Below are 20,205 nucleotides of genomic sequence, written 5' to 3' on the forward strand. Positions count from 1 at the left end.
TTGCCGTGTTACGGCGGAGCCATGGTTATGGCTAAGTATAAATGCATATATGCTGTTGAATGAATTGTGAATGTTTGCACTTCCACCATCGAAGATGAGGGTTTCCCTGGGGGGAAGCAGTGTCTAGCCACCACGTGCTCCAGGTTGAGACTCGAAGCTCTGTTGACCCTATGTCGTAAGTGTGGCCGGGCACTGTGAAAGGCCCGGATGAGCTCGCCCCCGTAAATATTCACCAGTGAGGGTGATGGATATGGATCATGATTATGATCACGTTTATGATGAGTATAACTCGAGTTGGGGATGCGCGACAGAGGGACAGTCCAATGGTTAGCTACCAGGACTTGTCGGGTTGGCTCTATAACCGACAGATGATATCATCAGCCACTAGGGACAGGCATGCATCATAAGCATACTACATGAATTGTTTGAGATTGCCTATTTGACTGCATATTACTTGCTAATTGTCTAAATGCCTTATTTGTTTCTAATTGTAAATTTCTTGTCTGATATAACTGTGTTTGCTATATTATACTCCTGCTGGTGGTTGGGAGGTGTGAAGGAATTGGAAAGGGAAGTATTAGTTAGACTGAAGAATCTTTAGTCAGTCGCCACATATGGTTTAGCTTGTTTATAAGCTTTGATATTATCTGGAGGAAGTTCTAGGATTGCCTTCGGCTTTCCTCTATTATTATGTATTATATATGTGGAAGCTGTTACCATGCTGGGGACCTCTGGTTCTCACCCATGCAGATTTTGTGGTTTTCAGATGCAGGACGTGAGGTTTCTCGCTGAAGCATGCTGGAGACTTCTGGATTAGCGAAGATCCTTGTTCTTGGGACTCTGTTTTGGTTTATATATCTTGTTTAGATACTTTTATCTCCATTAAATAATACAAACTGTGATGACTCCTCTTATAGGAGGTTTTGGAGAATAGGTTCCTGTATTTGTATCCCTTTGGGTTTTCTTTGGGGTTTCCTTATTTTATTATATGTATATATTACTATGCTCGGATCGGTTATCTTCGCATCCGGATTTTGAGTCTTGATATTCCTGTTTTTGACACTCCTTTGTATATATATAATCTCGCGTTGTCTTATTCTTGTTCGCTACGTTATTGATCGGAGTGTTGCGCTTTTGAGTTACGGTTTTTGTTTACCCCTTTTTCTATAAAGGCTCCTAGTTATAATCAATCATTCATACTACTATACGTACTAAATTTTTATTTTAGAGGTCGTAATACCTTGCCATCTCTGAATTATGACTTAAGCATAAGACTCTGTATGGTAGGGTGTTACATTATGGTATCAGAGCAATTCGTTCCTGTAGAGCCTGAGGAATGGACTGACTATGCTTCTGTGCATTCTCTGTATGTGTGTTATGTGCTGTTAGTATATCTGCTTGATATAATTGGTATAAACGTTCATGAGCATGCATTTGGGACTTTGAAGCACTAAACTTCCGATATTGAGACTGATCAACTTAATATCGATTGTTTGCTGTGTATAGGAACCAGATGGCGCCTCGTGGACGCGGTAGAGGCCGTGGGAGAGGACATACGAATGCTCGTGCGTCGGAGAATAACCCTAATGACCCGGTGAACTTTATGACTGCGTTGGAGAACATGGCTGCTGCTATGCAAGCCACTGCTGAGGCTCTTGGCCAACAGATGAACAACCATGGTAATGACGGAGGTGGAGTTCAGGGCCCGATGACACTGGCGAACTTTTTGAAGGTTAATCCACCGAAGTTCAAGGGAAATACTAGCCCGACTGAAGCCGATACGTGGTTTCAGGCTATGGAACGAGCACTGCAAGCGCAGGTGGTACCTGAAGGGCAGCGTGTGGAGTTCGCTACCTATTTGCTCACTGGTGAAGCGTTGCATTGGTGGCAGGGTATCCGACGCCTTCTGCAGCAGGGTGATGATTATATCACCTGGGATGTCTTCCAAGAGGAGTTCTATAAGAAGTACTTTCTGACTTCTGCTAGGACGGCCAAGGAGCTTGAATTGTTGCAGCTGAAGCAGGGTACTATGTCCGTATCTGAGTATACTGACAAGTTTGAGGAGCTGTTCAGATTCTCTCGTATGTGTCAAGGGACTCCGGTGGAACATGAGGAATGGAAATGTGTTAAGTACGAAGGAGGACTCCAGAGCGATATTTTCGGTTCGGTGGGGCCAATGGAGATTAAGACTTTCTCCGAGTTGGTGAACAAGTGTAGGGTTGCTGAAGAGTGTGTGAAGAGGGCATCCGCTGAGAAAGGAAATCACAAAGGATCATTTCCACAAAACCGAGGGAAGAGCTTTGCACCTAGAGGTCCGCCCTTCAAGAGGGGAGGTTCTTTTAGGAGGCCCAACAACAACAACTCCCAAGGGAAAAGGTTTGGGAAGCAGCCTCAAAATGATCAAGCTTGTACTAGGTGTGGAAGTCACCATCCGGGTGTACCATGCAAGGCCGGATGGGGTTTGTGCTACAATTGTGGAAAGACGGGGCATAAAGCCGCAAGTTGTCCGGAGCGGCAGAAGCAAGGTGCTGGGAAAGCACAACAAACTGGTCGGGTGTTCACCACCTCAGCTGTGGGTGCAGAGGGATCCGAGACACTCATTCGAGGTAACTGTGAAATGGCTAGTCAAACTTTAAATGCTTTATTTGATTCGGGAGCATCACATTCATTTATTGCATTTGAGAAAGCCCATGAGTTAAGATTGAAGATTGTAACCTTGGGTTATGACCTAAAAGTGTATTATGCTACCCATGAGGCCATGGTAACTAGGCTAGGATGCCCGAAAGTTTCGATTAGGTTCAAGCAGCGTGATTTTGTCCATAATTTAATCTGTTTACCGATGATCGGTCTTGATCTTATCTTGGGATTGGACTGGTTATCTGAGAACCATGTCCTGCTTGATTGTTCTACAAAGTCGGTGTACTTTATGCCGGGAGATACAGAAGGGCCGGTCGTGGTAAATAATTATTACTTGAATTCGATGATGGTGAACTGTTCTGGAATCGAATGTCAGGGTATCCTGTTGTTAACCGCGGGTGTTTCGGGTGATGATCAAAGGTTGGATCAGATTCCGGTAGTGTGTGAGTTTCTGGAAGTATTTCCCGATGATGTTGAGGAATTTCCACCTAACCGAGAGGTCGAGTTTGCTATTGAATTGGTGCCTGGGGCGGGACCAATCTCAAGTGCTCCTTATAGAATGTCACCGTTAGAGATGGCTGAGTTAAAGTCTCAGTTAGAGGAATTGTTGGGTAAGAACTTTATCCGACCAAGTGTTTCCCCATGGGGTGCTCCAGTGTTACTGGTAAAGAAGAAAGATGGAAGTATACGACTCTGTGTGGATTACAGGCAGCTGAACAAGGTCACCATAAAGAATAAGTACCCATTGCCGAGGATTGATGATCTCATGGATCAGTTACAAGGAGCTGGTTTTTCTCCAAGATCGATTTGCGATCCGGTTATCACCAGATAAGGGTGAGGGGTGAGGATATCCCTAAGACCGCTTTCAGGACTTGTTATGGTCATTACGAGTATACTGTAATGTCTTTTGGGTTGACGAACGCTCCTGCAGTGTTTATGGATTACATGAATAGAGTATTCCGTCCGTTTCTGGATAAATTCGTTGTTGTCTTCATTGACGACATACTGATTTACTCCAAAACTGAAGAAGAGCATGCGGAACACTTGCGGACCATGTTGCAGATTTTAAAGGAGAATAAACTCTATGCGAAACTGTCTAAGTGTGAGTTTTGGAAGAGTGAGGTAAAGTTTTTGGGTCACGTGGTGAGTAAGAAGGGAATAGCCGTAGATCCAACTAAGGTGGAAGCTGTGATGGATTGGAGGCAACCAACCACAGTAACTGAGATAAGGAGTTTTCTGGGTTTAGCTGGCTATTACCGAAGATTCATCAAAGGCTTTTCGCAATTAGCCTTGCCGTTGACAAAGTTAACCCGCAAGGACACTCCGTTTGTTTGGACTCCTGAGTGCGAAGAGAGCTTTCAGACATTGAAAAAAAAGTTGACCACTGCACCTGTGTTGGTGTTACCTGAGCCGAACGAGCCTTTTGAGGTGTACTATGATGCATCGTTAAAGGGTCTAGGGTGCGTGCTGATGCAGCATCATAATGTGGTTGCGTATGCCTCACGACAGTTGAGACCTCACGAAATTAGTTACCCTACGCACAATTTGGAACTCGCTGCTGTTGTGTTTGCCTTGAAAGTGTGGAGGCATTATCTCTATGGGGTTAAGTTCCAAGTCTTCTCCAATCACAAGAGCTTGAAATACCTCTTTGATCAGAAAGAGCTTAATATGAGGCAGAGAAGGTGGATGGAATTATTGAAGGACTACAACTTTGAGTTGAATTACCATCCGGGAAAAGCGAATATAGTGGCGGATGCGTTAAGTCGGAAGTCGTTATATGCGGCTTGGATGATGCTTCAAGAGGAGAAGTTGCTCAAGGGATTCGAGAGTCTAAAAATTGGTGCTCAATAAGTATCTGGAACCTTGTGTTTGAGCCGATTAGAGATCTCGAGTGACTTTAAGTCCGAACTCCTAAAGACTCATGAAAACGATGAAGCGTTATGGAAGGTGTTACCGGCTATCGAGCAAGGAAAACAGTGGAGAGTGTCGGAAGAAAAAGATGGGTTATGGAGATTCAAGGGTAGGATCATTGTGCCGGATGTTGGCACTTTGAGGCAAGATATCTTAAAGGAGGCACACAAAAGCGGATTCTCCATTCACCCGGGAAGTACTAAGATGTACCATGATTTAAAGGCGATGTTTTGGTGGCCGGGTATGAAGAATGATGTGGTGGAATATGTTTCAAAGTGCTTAACTTGTCAAAAGGTAAAGATTGAACATCAAAAACCTTCCGGGATGTTGCAACCTTTAGAGGTTCCGCAATGGAAGTGGGAAAGTATTGCAATGGACTTTGTGTCGAGATTGCCAAGGACTAGGACTGGTTTTGATGCTATCTGGGTGATTGTGGACCGACTGACGAAGTCAGCTCACTTTTTGCCCATTCGGATGACTTACACCCTTGAGGATCTAGCACGGTTATACATAAAGAAGATTGTGAGACTTCATGGTGTACCTGCTACTATAATCTCTGATAGAGATCCTCGTTTCACTTCGAGGTTCTGGGGTGCATTTCAGAAAGCTTTTGGGACCCGATTAAGCTTGAGTACAGCTTACCATCCTCAAACAGATGGTCAATCCGAGAGGACGATCCAAACCCTAGAGGATATGTTGAGAGCTTGTGTTTTGGATCAACCGGCAAGTTGGGATCGGTATATGCCGTTAGTGGAGTTTGCATACAATAACAGTTACCATGCGAGCATCGGAATGGCTCCGTATGAGGCATTGTATGGGAGGAAATGTCAATCTCCGCTATGTTGGTATGAAGCTGGAGAGAAAGGCTTGTTGGGGCCGGAAATGATAGCTGAGACCACTGAACAAGTCAAGAAAATCCGAGATAGGATGCTTACGGCGCAGAGTCGCCAAAAGAGTTACGCCAATCAGAGGCGGAAGCCCTTGGAATTTGAGGAAGGAGATCATGTTTTCCTGAAGGTTACTCCGACCACAGGAGTAGGTAGGGCGATTAAAGCGAAGAATTTGAATCCTCGATACATTGGTCCATTTCAGATCTTGGAGAGGGTCGGACCGGTGGCGTATCGGATGGCTCTACCACCTCATCTTTCGAACCTGCACGACGTGTTTCACGTGTCGCAGCTTCGGAAGTACACCCTTGATGCTAGCCTTGTGTTAGAACCCGAATCGGTTCAGTTAAGGGAAGATTTGACGCTTCCAGTGGCTCCAGTCAGAATTGATGATACTAGTATTAAACGATTGCGTGGAAAAGAGGTTTCATTAGTCAAAGTGGCATGGAGTCGAGGCGGTGTTGAGGAACACACTTGGAAACTTGAGTCGGAGATGCGTACGGATTATCCGCACTTATTCTCAGGTAATTTTATTTGAATTTTGTGGGCAAAATTCCCAATTAGGTGGGTAGAATGTAAAACCCGATTAATTAACGGCTAATTAACCATAAATGAGAATTTATTCTAGAAAGCCAAAAATGTTATTTTTATGGCTTAATGTGATAGAGGAGTTTGAGACGAGAATTTCGGTACCAATTTTATGGAAATCGGACCAAGATTGGACCGAACGGGCCAAACCTGGCCGACCGGACCCAAAGTGTGCCCTTGGCCCAACATAACTAAACCAAAACCCTAGTTTTCAGCATTCTCTCTCCTCATTAAACACACACACACACACTGAAATGGAGTGAGGGAGGAGAAGAACACTCTCTCAAGTTCTATCTCTCACTTGATCTTCAAACCACCATAACTTTTGATCTAGAGCTCCGATTGCCGCTCCGTTTATGGCCACGCGTTCACCGCGGAGAGCTCTACAAAACCCATACAATCAATCTTGAGGTAAGCCACGTTTTGCTCTTCGAATTTCCAACCTTGATTTCGAGTTTCATGAGCAAAAATGTTGAGATTTGGGCTCTTTGATGTTATAGGACCCAACTCTCTTGAAGGAATAGATTAATCTTATCTCCTTGGACCTTGAGTAAGGTAAGATATCTCAAACCCTAGTGAGAATGTTGAACTTGTGGTTGTGGGTGTTGAGCTCTTGTGTTTTGGTATGATGATTGTGGCTTAGGTTGTGTATATGTGAATATTCGAGCTTGATTGGTGATTTTGGAAAGCTTGGGAGAGGGTTTTGTGTGACAAAATCTGTTCTTGGAGGTGTTGAAACCTTGAGAGCTTGTGGACAAGTGGTTTGGAAGTGCTCCGGTTGAGCTTGGGAAATCGGCTAAGGTATGGTTTCGGTTTCCCGTATCTAATATGTAATGTGGTAGGAAATACTTAGGCTAGAGGCCCTAAGATAGGCATTGAATTGTTGGTGTTGTTGAATGGTTGAGATATATGATGTGTTCATATATGTGATTATGAATATTGATGCCTTGATTGTGTGATATATGAGAAATGCATGTTGTGATATATGCTTGATGGATGATTGAGGTTGAATTGATGGGTGGTACCATGTTGATGGTGAGTATGATGTTGATCATGTATAATAATGGTTGATTGAAAATGGTATTATTGGAAATTGGGATGAGGAAGGATGTATGACATGATATTGTGTTTGCCCTTTAGCCATTGGATTGAGAAGTGTTAAAATGGTTGGATGTGATTTTGGGAATTTTGGTAAAATGTCAATGTGTGAGTTGAGGATGGCTTGATGTTGATTTTGGTACATTTTGATTGATTTCAAAGAAAAGGGATGGAATTGGCATGTTTTGATTGATTTTGAAAAGAATTGAAAATGGCTTGTTTTGAAAATGGCACTTTATGGTTTTGTATGAAAACATGGTTTTTGGGCATACTTTGACGGGACATAGCTTGGACTACGGATCTCTGATTTGTGCCAAATCTATTTAGAAATGAAATTGGATCCGGGATGTCCATGCAGTTCGAAGAACGGGTGAAAAACGATTTAAAATGAGGAAGTTATGTCCGTCAGAAGATTGGGGGTTGAATCTGTGAATTCTGCAGTTTTAACTTAGAAAATTTTTAGCAGAATGACCCCCCGCGCATAGGCGCACTTGGCGCGTACGCGCCGTTCTTCGAGAAAGCACCATCCACGCGAGCGCGTCGATGCGCTGCATCGAATGCCCAGCCATTTTCCAGAGAGTTGTGCCAGTTTTGTGCCTGGGGCATAAGAGTACCCACGCGTACGCGTGGCTGACGCGTGCGCGCCGTTTGGCTAATTTTCAATGCGCGCGTTCGTGCATGTGACGCTTGCACGTCAATGAGTTTTAAGGCCATCCGCGCGTGCGCGTGGAGTGCGCGTACGCGTGGCCCTGTTTTCATCCCGAAGTTGATTTTTGAGTTTTAAAAGCCAAATTTCATACTTCTAAGCCTCCGATCTCACCACTTATGTCTTGAATCATTATGATATGCCTAGCATGAGAAAAAGGGCTAGTGAATGTGATAACTTGCGAGTGAAGCAAGGGGAAAAATGAATGATCATTGAGGATCAAAGATGATTATGTGAGATGCGGAGGATGGCGGTGGAAGTGCTTGTTATGCCATGGGCCGAAGGGCCGTAATTGTTAATGAATTGGCTGGTTATGGATTTAACCGTGAGCCGGATGGCTAGATTATTGTCGTGTTACGGCAAAGCCATGATTATGGCTAAGTATAAATGCATATATGCTGTTGAATAAATTGTGAATGTTTGCACTTTCACCATCGGAGATGAGGGTTTCCCTGGGGGGAAGGAGTGGCTAGCCACCACGTGCTCCAGGTTGAGACTCGAAGCTCTGTTGACCCTATATCGTAAGTGTGGCCGGGCACTGTGAAAGGCCCGGATGAGCTCGCCCCCGTAAATATTCACCAGTGAGGGTGATGGATATGGATCATGATTATGATCACGTTTATGATGAGTATAACTCGAGTTGGGGATGCGCGACAGAGGGACAGTCCAATGGTTAGCTACTAGGACTTGTCGGGTTGGCTCTATAACCGACAGATGATATCATCAGCCACTAGGGACAGGCATGCATCATAAGCATACTACATGAATTGTTTGAGATTGCCTATTTGACTGCATATTACTTGCTAATTGTCTAAATGCCTTATTTATTCCTAATTGTAAATCTCTTGTCTGATATAACTGTGTTTGCTATATTATACTTCTGCTGGTGGTTGGGAGGTGTGAAGGAATTGGAAAGGGAAGTATTTGTTAGACTGAAGAGTCTTTAGTCAGTCGCCACATATGGTTTAGCTTGTTTATAAGCTTTGATATTATCTGGAGGAAGTTCTAGGATTGCCTTCGGCTTTCCTCTATTATTATGTATTATATATGTGGAAGCTGTTACCATGATGGGGACCTCTGGTTCTCACCCATGCGGATTTTGTGGTTTTCAGATGCAGGACGTGAGGTTTCTCGCTGAAGCATGCTGGAGACTTCTGGATTAGCGAAGATCCTTGTTCTTGGGACTCTGTTTTGGTTTATATATCTTGTTTAGATACTTTTATCTCCATTAAATAATACAAACTGTGATGACTCCTCTTATAGGAGGTTTTGGAGAATAGGTTCCTGTATTTGTGTCCCTTTGGGGTTTCCTTATTTTATTATATGTATATATTACTATGCTCGGACCGGTTATCTTCGCATCCGGATTTTGAGTCTTGATATTCCTGTTTTTGACACTCCTTTGTATATATATAATCTCGCGTTGTCTTATTCTTGTTCGCTACGTTATCGATCGGAGTGTTGCGCTTTCGAGTTACGGTTTTTGTTTACCCCTTTTTCTATAAAGACTCCTAGTTATAATCAATCATTCATACTACTATACGTACTAAATTTTTATTTTAGAGGTCGTAATACCTTGCCATCTCTGAATTATGACTTAAGCATAAGACTCTATATGGTAGGGTGTTACATTTTTCATTTCAAATAATCACTGCATATTAATCATGTTTTATGAAAGTACATATGTCAATTTATTGGATGCAAAAAAAAAATAATAATAAAATAATAGTCAATTGATGTATTACTTGATTAACCAATAAAATGTATTATTAGCACAAACACAAATAAAAAACCTAGTCACATTACAAATCGATTGTACATTTTCGACCAGAAGCATAACGCATCAGTAATGATTGCTAATATTGCCACAACAAAGCTCTGCCAACAATAGCCATTGTCAAAAACCAGTTAAGTAACTGAGATAATGACATAATGAATTTTTTTCAAAGATTTATAAATTAAAAGTACCTAAGTTTCATAAATAAGATATGATGAATTAAAATTAAAATCAAAAGATATTTTTATTATAGAATACTTAAAGATTTTCATGAATAGACAGAAAATGTTGAGTCATAATTTTGGGTGCCATTATGAGTTTTTCCTTGCATATTTTGAATGGATATAGAATGATGACATCAGTAATGAACATTTTATTTAGGACAGAGATTCAGGATCAAATATACAATAGAACTATATATATATAAGTTTACAGCTGCCAAATTTAAAGAGCAGTTCTATGACAATTTAAATTTGAATTAAACAATAAGGAGATCAATATTACAATGATGCTAAGCCAATCTATTTTGGTTGCATGGTCTGACTTCTTGATGCAGTTTTTCCAGTTACTGCATATAAAATATATATGCCAAAGCTCAAATACACTAGAAATGAAAGCGAGAAGCAAAGAGTTGCAAAAAATAATAAATGAACAAAAATTAAAACTAATTAACCTCCACATTAAAATTTTTCAGTGATACAAATTTTAACCTTGCAGAAACATAATGCATCAATAGAAACGAAAGAAAATGTATAGAGAGCTGAGAGATGCTACCGCAGAGAGTAACGCCGTTGCTATTGGAGACGCTATTGGCGATGAACAGCGAACTCAAGAAGGTTGATTCACGTTGAGAGCAAGAAAGAGGGCGCACTGCAAGAGTATCGAGAGAGAGTGTGAGATTTTACGAAGATGAAGAGCGTGTGAGGTAAAGAGTGTGTACTCACGTTTTCTATATGCTGATAAAAAATACCAATGCTGGTTGTTTGCTGGCCCAAAAATTAAAAATCTATTAGCCCCTAGCACTACTGTTAGAGCAATTCGAAAGACCTCTAAAAAATCCGTCTCACAGATAATATCCGTAAACCCGCACTCCCACGCTAAGATCAAACCCCTCCGTAACACAGAGCTCACAGTGGAAGATACTTCAAAACGGCAAGGATCTAGTACAAGCCTTTACTCACGTCCCCGCAGAACTCCTGATGATGCATCCATAACCCGCTTCACCCATCTCAGAATATACTTGAGTTACAATTGATCTTGAAAACTCCCTCAAGAGGAGGTTTACAATTTATTGAAGTTGTATTTCTCTTGTGCCAAATTTCTAGCTTTAGTAACTACTTTCTCATCAGACAGGCATCTATTGGATTGAAATATCATTTCTGTGTCTCCAGATCCAGCATAAGTCTGCCAAGATCAGAAAATTTTTCAGACAATAAAATTTCTTTGGCATCTGCTCCAACTATTTGCATTCCGAGCCATCTCTCTAATATGCTTAGTAATTCCAAGAAGACTCCAGATTGCTTTCACTTTCTTGCAATTAAAAAGGGCACGCACTACAGTCTCTCTATCCTCATAACACCTGATGGGGCAGATATATATCATAGTTCGTTAGACCCCTTCTAGCATGAAAAACAGCCATAGGTAGAGCTTAATGGATACAAAGTTAGACCGTAAATTTTATCTTCGCTGAAATTTTTGAGTGCCAGACCCAATTCCAATTATAAGAACATCTCAAAAGTCAAAGATAGTCATCTCTAGCATTATAGCTCTTATTGGAATTAGAGTTTCATCGCCAAATATATATCACCAAGAGTTAAATCTGTATCAAATACGTGAATGTAAGGTAGAGTTTATTTCTACAATTCAACAAAATAGATTGATTCTTTAAATATTTACCAACTATAGTCTGGATCCAGAGTTTATTTCTACAATTCAACAATTGCGAAATTAGTTTGCTTATTAGAGCACAGTTCACACAAAGGGAACCTCTAATTCCAAGTCCATCCACTTTCTTTGGAGAAATAAGATTTAAGAATTTTTATTCACTACTTGGTCTTGGACAAATTTTAAATCCGACTATAATTACTTATTATGAAGAAAAAATTAATTACCATTGCACCATGACCTCAACCACTTATTTAAAATTCTATGATTCGTGTAATTCTCAGTGTTCTGAAAATCGAACCGGACTGGCCGGTTCAACTAGATTAACCGGAAATCGGTCTTCTAGTCGGTTCGGTTAAGATAAAAACCGTTTAGTAAAAAACCGGTAAAGAAACCAATTAAATCGGCGGTTAATCGGTGAACCGCTTGAACCGGACGATTTTTTCGGGTTTTCAATTTAAAAAAATAAAACAAAAATATTAAATATATTAACCCCCCTCTCTCTAGCACACACCCACGAGGCAATGACCCATCACCACTCAGCCCCTCTCTCTCTCTCTGATCTCATGAAACCCTAGCAGCTCTCTCCCTCCCAGACCGCCAACAGCAGCAGCCAGTGACCAGCGCCGCTGTTACTGACGAACTCTTCTCCTCAGCCAGCGTTGAGCTCCGCGGTCGCGATTCTCTTCTCCTGGATCGCTTCACCTCGCGTCGCCAGGTATGCTCGCTGTTGGCGTTGCCACCTCTTTCCTCGTCGTCATCGGCCACCCTGAAATCGTGTCTCCATCTTCATCGTCGATCCCCCTCTCGCGCGCGTCAAGTCTGTCTTCGATCCACTCTGCCCGATCTCACTTCCCCTCTTCCGTCGCCGTCACTTGGATTCCTCCTTCGCCGCCGGTCTTCAATTTAACGTTGCTTGTTTTGTACTTTTATTTGGTTTTTTGATTTTTTATTCTGAGGTTGCTAATTTCTGGATATTTTGAGTTACTGAATTCTGAGTTTGTAAGCCTTCATCCCTACCCTGCTTCAGTTTCATTTTTGGTAGTTAATTGCTTTTTTTTTTATTTAATTAAGTTGATTGTTAGCTTGTTTTTCTAGGTTAATTGTTGGTTTTTGATTGCTATCTTCTGCATTTAATTTCCGTTCATTCCTGTCTTCTGCTTTTTTAGCTTTTTTCATTTTGTTAATTAAATGAATTAATCAGGTTTTTGTAATTCTGTTTTTTAAGTTTTAGATTTTGTTTTTGTTCTGTTTTTTATGTTACTGCAGTTTGATTTGGTAGTTTGTTTGTTTGATTTTATATGTTTTTATAATTCTGTTTGTTTTTTTCAAATTCTGATTATGTTTGTTCCAAATTTAAATTTTGTTTGCAAATTCAATGGTTGGTGGTTGTTACTGAATTGATGGTTAGTTTTGATTATTAGGTTATATATTGAATTTTAAATTTTATTAGGTTAAAATTTATTGAAATTCAAATATTTAAAATTATATATTAAATTTTAAATAATTTTATTTAATATTTAATTAAATCGGTTGAACCCCAGTTAAACCCCGATCAAACCATTAAACCGTGAACCAGTAATTTCACCGGTTTATTGACCGGTTCGATTTTCGCAACCTTGGTAATTCTGCCATCAATTAGTTAGGTTTTCCTTCCTCCTTATCCCAAGTTTGTGCCATCTATAAGAAGAGAAGAGGACGTAACACTTTATTAGCATTTTTTGTTTAAGAATAGCTGTTTATTTCAAAGTATTTCTTAAAGTATGTTTTTAAGCAATTTTATATGTATGTGTGAAATTATAAATATTACATTAAATATGTATAATAAAACTTTTTTTTTTATAATCAAAACATGTACAATGATACAATGCTATGACTAAGCATTTTTTTTAATACAACAGATATTTACTTCAAAGCAAAACTATTTTTATTATTGCCCCTTTCACACCAATTATTTATATATAATTTATAAAATAATTAAAAATGCATAACAGGAAAAGTATCTAGCATGTATTAGTTTTTTCTTAAAAAAATATCTTAATTGAAACCAAAATGAACACACATCTTAGGAAAAAGTAAAGATTTATTTAGAAAATTAATATTTAAATATCATTTAAAAAATGTGCACAAATATAGATATACAATAAGTTTTAAATTGAATCATGTATATAAAGCTACGGTGATGAGAGAAAAAGTAATGGAATTGATTTTGAGTGATAAAATCAAATAAAAAGAGAAGTAAATAAATTGATAATTAAAACCAATAGATGAAAAATGTCTATCACTCATTGCAGCTTGTTGTTATTGTATATTCACGAGTGACTCATAAAACTAATTTAAATTGGTAGAGTGGTTAGTTTAATTATCTGCTTAAACATGTGTTAAGAGATTAAATTTTGACTTTTGCATGCAATAAATCATTAGTGAGGAACAAATCTTTATATGGAGTTCTGATCTGTAATAAATTAGTTCTTGATCAATTTGGGTTGGTCGAGTTGTTAGCTCACTCATTCACTTAAACAAGTGTTAGAAGTTCAAATTTCACTTTATACATCAGTAATCCATTGACGACACATGATAAACTGTTAAATAGAGTTCAGATATGTAGTAGATTGATTTTTGACGTACTGGGTTGGGAGAGGAAAATAAAGACAAATAACACATTCTTAAAGCATTCCTTTTACCATTTTAGAAACATTACTAGAAAACTAGTTATTACAGATGGATATTTTCGACGGATTTTATCCCACGGAAATATAGACAAAATTTCAGAGAGATTTTTTGTCGGAAAATAAAAAAATGAATTAGCATAAATTACAGACAGAAAAAAGAATCCGTCGATAATTCTGTCGGAAAAATTAATTTTTTGTGTGGAAAATAATTACAGACGAAAAATCCGTCTGTAATAAATAGACAAAAATACTGCATTTTATGAAATTATTACAGATGAAAAATCTGTCTGTAATTTAAATTTTTCCGTCGGAAATAATAAACTAAACCTACCATTGCCCCGAGCCCCATTTCCAGCACACAAATCAAAAGAAATAAACACTGAACTTCTAACATGTGTCTGATAACAAACCCTAATTTTGATCCCAAATAGATCGATCAAATTCCATGGCAAACCCTTCCTCATCTTTCTCCTCCTCGTCTCAATTCACCTAGTCCTCCGATCCCTCTTACTTCCCCACCCCCTTCCACCTTCAACAACCGCCTTACGCCCCACCCCTTCGTCCCCCTCCTCCCACCGTCGCCGCTGCCCCGCTGTTGCCGCATACAGCTATCCTCCTCCACCGTCACACCACCACCAATTCCAGCGCGACGCTCAGTAACTCTTCCAGCGCGACGCCCAGACCATCACCCCGGAGGCTCTCGAGAGCGTGAAGGCCGCCATAGCCAGCAGCGACGTCGACCACAAAACCGACGCGAAGTGAAAGGCAGTTCCCCGCCGTGCCGCCGGGCAGACGTGGGAGGATCCCTCGCTGGCCGAGTGGCCGGAGAACGACCATCGCTTGTTCTGTGGTGACCTAGGGAACGAGGTGAACGACGACGTTTTGTCGAAGGCCTTCACAAGATTCCCTTCGTTTAACATGGCGAGAGTTGTGAGGGACAAGCGATCTGGTTAGATTTGTTTTCTGATTAGTGGATTTTTAGGTTGTTAAAATAGGATTAGATTAGGTTTTGAAAATTGATTAGGCCTCAATCTGGCTTTGATTTTGCTTCTTTTGTGGTGTTTAGGCATTAGTGACTAGCTTCTGCTCGTAGTAATTATACTAGTATCTTCAATTGAGTCTCCATTTTTGAATTTAGATTCAGTCTCTGTTTTCTTCACTGCTGTGCTTTTCTTTTATGCATACATAAGTAGTAATATGTATCTTTATTCTTGATATTTCACTCTTAATTAATTATTTTTATGTTGCAAGTTCTGTCAAGGGGAGGGGAGGCTGTACAGATGACTACTGACCATGAACCTAATACTGAGCGGGGCAGCATTGAGAACAGAGGTGGCTTTGTCTCAAACATGCCAGGTTCTTCAACTAACCCTGAATTCTATGCTTTGTTGCTACTGATATTCAATGCCGATTTTTGTGTTTTCATTCATCATTCCTTTTACTATAGGAACTTGAGTTTCATTTGCTGTGATATTAGTTTGCTCAATTCCTTTTACTATAGGACAGTGTTTCTTCTCTGAGACTGATATTCTCTTTCCCAGAAAAAAGAAACTTCTTTTGGAATAGAATGGACCACATGTTGCAAGAATCTCAGTTTACGAGGTATGCTATAAGAATCATTTACTCAATTAAAACCTCCTTGTCTTTTTATTGTTCCTTTGCTGCTTTTTATAACTCGAGTTTTTGTGCAGGGGTGTGAGAGAGAGGTTGTTGAGACTGGGAAGCAATCCGATGAGTTCTTGCAATAGTTATCTGCAGAAAGTTCCGGCTATTGTTCATGGAAACTTGAAGCTCTTCGAGAGGTAATTCTTGATAAGGAACCATGCTTTTTAACCCTCCTTTCTTATTTTAATGCTTATGGCGGTGCTCCATTGCACCTGTTGGTTATCACTGGGTTGTCAAGGTTATTGTCAAGGTTATTTATGTACATCATGGCTATCAAAATGAAGGAAACATGTTGGGATATCCTAATTTAAATCTAAAACATGACATGTATTTTATTCAAGTATCCTCCATTCTGTTCACTTTTTGGTTCTGTTAGTCTAATTTGTGTAATTCACTTTATAAATACGTGAATTTGTGTTTTTTTACAATGCTTATGTAAGTGGTGGAATTAATCTTGTTTTTTTTTTTGGCAGCCATGCAATCCTAGTATATCTTGCTTCTGCTTTTACTGGAATTGCTGACCACTGATTAGTAGAACCATCTCATCTACTTCTTGTGACCTGATGAACTGCTATTGTTCCAATCTTGTTTTTTCACAAGTTTCCTTCTTCAAATTGAACTCAAGGTTTAGTTTTATTGGTGTTTTGCTGACAATTTGCCAGATCTAAGTTGCCAACTTTTTCTATTTCTTTCAGCCTATGATGCCACCTTATGCAGCACTTTATTCACCTGGAGGGGTTTATACTCATCCTGCCATTCTTATTGTAAGTCTAGCTACTTTCATGCAATTTATTTCATGGTTTATGAAAAATTGGAGCTTGTCTTGTTTCTTGCCCATGAATGTTTGGCTTCTACTGTAATGATATCAATCAATAGTTCACAATAGAATAAGAGAAACTAATATACTGAAATGTCAAATGTGTTTCCTTTGATTCTGTTTGTGGACCTAGATAATTCAAATATTTATATATATTTATTTTATTATCATAAAATCTTTTCGGTCCTTAATTATATATAATTTTTACGTAATATATATATTAATTAGCTCATACAAAAGCAAATGCAAGGCTGGTGCAATGTTTAGGCTATGCGTGCTAATCTTTCATGTTGCAGGTTCGTATCCTCGTGGTACCATTTTAGAATTAATTCCAAAAATGCAAGGGTTGAAGACCGGTTTGACACAAAATGGCCGATTTTTACTAGGTTTACCTACCGTTGATCGGTCCAATTTAGATACTAATCCGAGGTTTGCATAGTTGAATCATTCCATATTTCCACCTTTGAGTTCTTGGTTTGCATAGTTGAATCAGTTTCACTTCACAAAATTCGAAAGATATCTAAATAAAAGAAAACCAGAACCATTTGAGCATTTGACTATTTCTTTCATGTTCTTAAAGCTGAGAAACATACAGGTGTTAAGTCTAGAAAGTAATTCACTTCACCTGAAAAAGAATCTCAGCAGGGCTTGAGTGGTTGGCCACTATGCCACCTTTTAGCAGAGTCCAAGATCCATGCTTTGCTATTGCCTGACCTCCTTGAATCAGCTCAGTTGCATTTATTTTAAATGTAACTGACACAGTGTCCTTCTTTAACTGAGCTGAAACCAAGTTGAATATGGAAACAAGGTTACAAATTTCTGGTTGAAACAGAACTCATGATATTAGAGATAATAACAAGTCTAAAACACAGATGGTATGTATGAGAATGTTGTCTTCAAAGTTCAAAGTGTAAGTTATCAGTAAAGCTGCATAGCATTCCTTTCTTAAGTCGGACCTTGTGGGAGAAACTATCTGAAAGGGTTTGAGGGGCTTGCAATGTCAACTGGGAATGGCCATACTGATAGTACAGAGCTTAGAACTGAAAACAAGCTGTCACAGAGGTTTGTTAGTCTGTTTTCTTTTTATATAATTTTTTGCAGATTCTTTTTTATTTTTTATTTTTTGAATTCTTACGTTGTGGGGTCATGGAGGGGAAATCAGATGCTCTTTAGTGGGATTAAACTCAAATTTTATCCCTCTATTTAGAAGACTAGTCCATGAGTTAGTTATTCTATTAGGTGCTTGTGGATAACTACGTTTTTGATGATATGAACAGTGTGGATACTGGGGGTTCTAGTGATGGAAGTGATGCCAACACTGTGGGGGTGAGAACTTGCTTGCAATTAGCAATTTTTTTTCATGCATTTGATTGACCATGTTGCCAATGGTTTATTTTTCTTTTTAAATTGATTTCACAAAATTAAAGATTAAATTATGATATTTTCCGTCTTATGTTCAGGCTAATCAAACACCAAGGAAAAGAAGCTGTGAGAGAACATCAGCCACTAGTATGACTCTGTTCTTCACCAAGTGTCATATCTTGATGAACAATAGAGTTGTCCTGGGATCACAATTATCTTTCTGATACCATTACTGCACTAATTTTCTCGACCAGTTAATTGAGTAGAGTCTTTATTAGTCTGATGTCAGATTATTTTAATCTTTAAGTTAAGATGAAAATTTACCCAAAAGTTTGTGATTAGTTCAATAAATGCAGTTCACTTTAACATAGGAGTTTGCCAGATCAAATTGAACTCAAGTTTCCTTCGCTGACAAGGTTTGTATTTCTCTGTGCCGAATTCTAGCTTCAACGAAGATGATTTGTATCCTTCTCCAATTTTTGGCGGCTGAACAATTTTTAACATAGAACTGAAAAAAGTGAAGATAAAAAATTCTATAGATGAAATAGTGAAATTATGTTGATCTGCCACCCTGAATGATACCAAAATCAATTCACATATGATTGTGTTTTACATTTTTCATCCATTTGATTTATTTCTATACTTTGTTTTCAGAAATTCTATATTGAAGCTATGAAAACTAAAAAGATTATATGACGATTTTGGCTTTTTGTTTACTTTAGTCTACACCACATGAATGTGATCTCAGAATGAGTACATTTTAATGTAGCATGATGTAGCCTCCATTGTATTAGGGTGTAATTGTATTTTTCCTTGGTATATGATAGTGCATCTCTTGGTTGAGCTTCATTTCTTCATTGCTAATTGCTATTTGCTTAGCCAGCTAATCTTGATATGGTTTGTTATTTTGCATATTATTAATTTAAAGATATCAATTTTCATTTTGTTGATCACTTATCTGAATTTATTAATGATAGGGTCTATGTTCTCACTCTGGGCATTTTTATTGAGGAACAAAAAAGCAAAGTTTTCTTGTGAGAAAAGCAGTGATGAAGAAGAAGCAGCAGCAGAAAGAGCAAGTGAAGTGAATTTTGCAGATGAGATAAGTGGAATTAACACAGGACCTCCTTCACCAACTTCATCTATTAATTATTAGAGCAGCGAAAATTGTTCAAATAAGTTAGGAAATTGAATAGGAGTTGCTTGCAATATAGGTCTTTTAATTTACTAGTATGAGAAAAATCATTTAGAGCCCTTTGGATACCCATTAACAACTTTTAATTTACTCAATAGACTTTGTTGATGTATGTTTGTTACTTATTATTATAGTTGATGTATCAATACACTTTGTTTATATTTTGAATTATATTGACTTGCTTGTTTATAGTACTTTTTCTTTAGTTTGATAATACGATGAATTTGTTTATTTTTTGAAATATTATAAATATTTGAATATAAATTAGATAAAAATTTGTATTAAATTTATATTTATTTTGTATAAAAACAAGTTTATTTTATAATTGAAAAAATAAAAAAATTCTATTTTACCTTACTGACGGATTTACAGACGGATTTTCTGTCTGTAATCAGAGTGAGATAATTTTTCAAAGTTCAAATTACAGACAGAAAATTTGTCAGAAAATCCGTCTGTAATTACAGACGGAAAATTCGTCTAAAAATCTTTCTGTAATTACAGACGGAAAATCCGTCTGAAAATCTGTCTGTAATTACAGTCAAAAAATCTGTCTGTAATTATAGACGGAAAATCCGTCAAAAAATTTGTCATCTTCGGGAAATGGATGGAGAATTTACAGAGGTAAAATCCGTTGGTAACTGGTAAAAATCCGTCTGTAATTTTTCGACCGAAAAAAATCCGTCGGTAAATAATTTTCGACGGGGCTTTTACAGAGGGACAAAATCCGTCGGTAATTTCGTCGGTAACCAAAAATCCATCTGTAATAAAGACTAAATCTGTCTGTAAATCTGTCTGTATTAATCCATTTTCTAGTTGTGGTGGTATGGGAAATGGTAGCTAAGAATGGCCAAGAGTTGACTAGCCTATAGAAAGAGGATAGATGGTGATACAATGAGTTCTACTTTAACTGATGGTGCTTTGACTGATGGTTAGTGACTTAGTGTTCCGGTTAATCCAGTGAGAATTGGATCGGATGGTTATTGACTTAGTGTTCCGGTTAACTCGG

At 38.7% G+C, this 20,205-nt stretch overlaps 1 pseudogene; it reads left to right on the top strand.

Annotated features, from left to right (window-relative positions):
* The first annotated feature begins 14,605 nt into the window (after positions 1–14,605).
* On the top strand, positions 14,606–19,387 carry LOC112743784 (uncharacterized; annotated as a pseudogene).
* The last annotated feature ends 818 nt before the right edge of the window (positions 19,388–20,205 follow it).

This window comes from Arachis hypogaea, chromosome 14 (genome assembly GCF_003086295.3).
Source record: "Arachis hypogaea cultivar Tifrunner chromosome 14, arahy.Tifrunner.gnm2.J5K5, whole genome shotgun sequence".
NCBI lineage: Eukaryota > Viridiplantae > Streptophyta > Magnoliopsida > Fabales > Fabaceae > Arachis > Arachis hypogaea.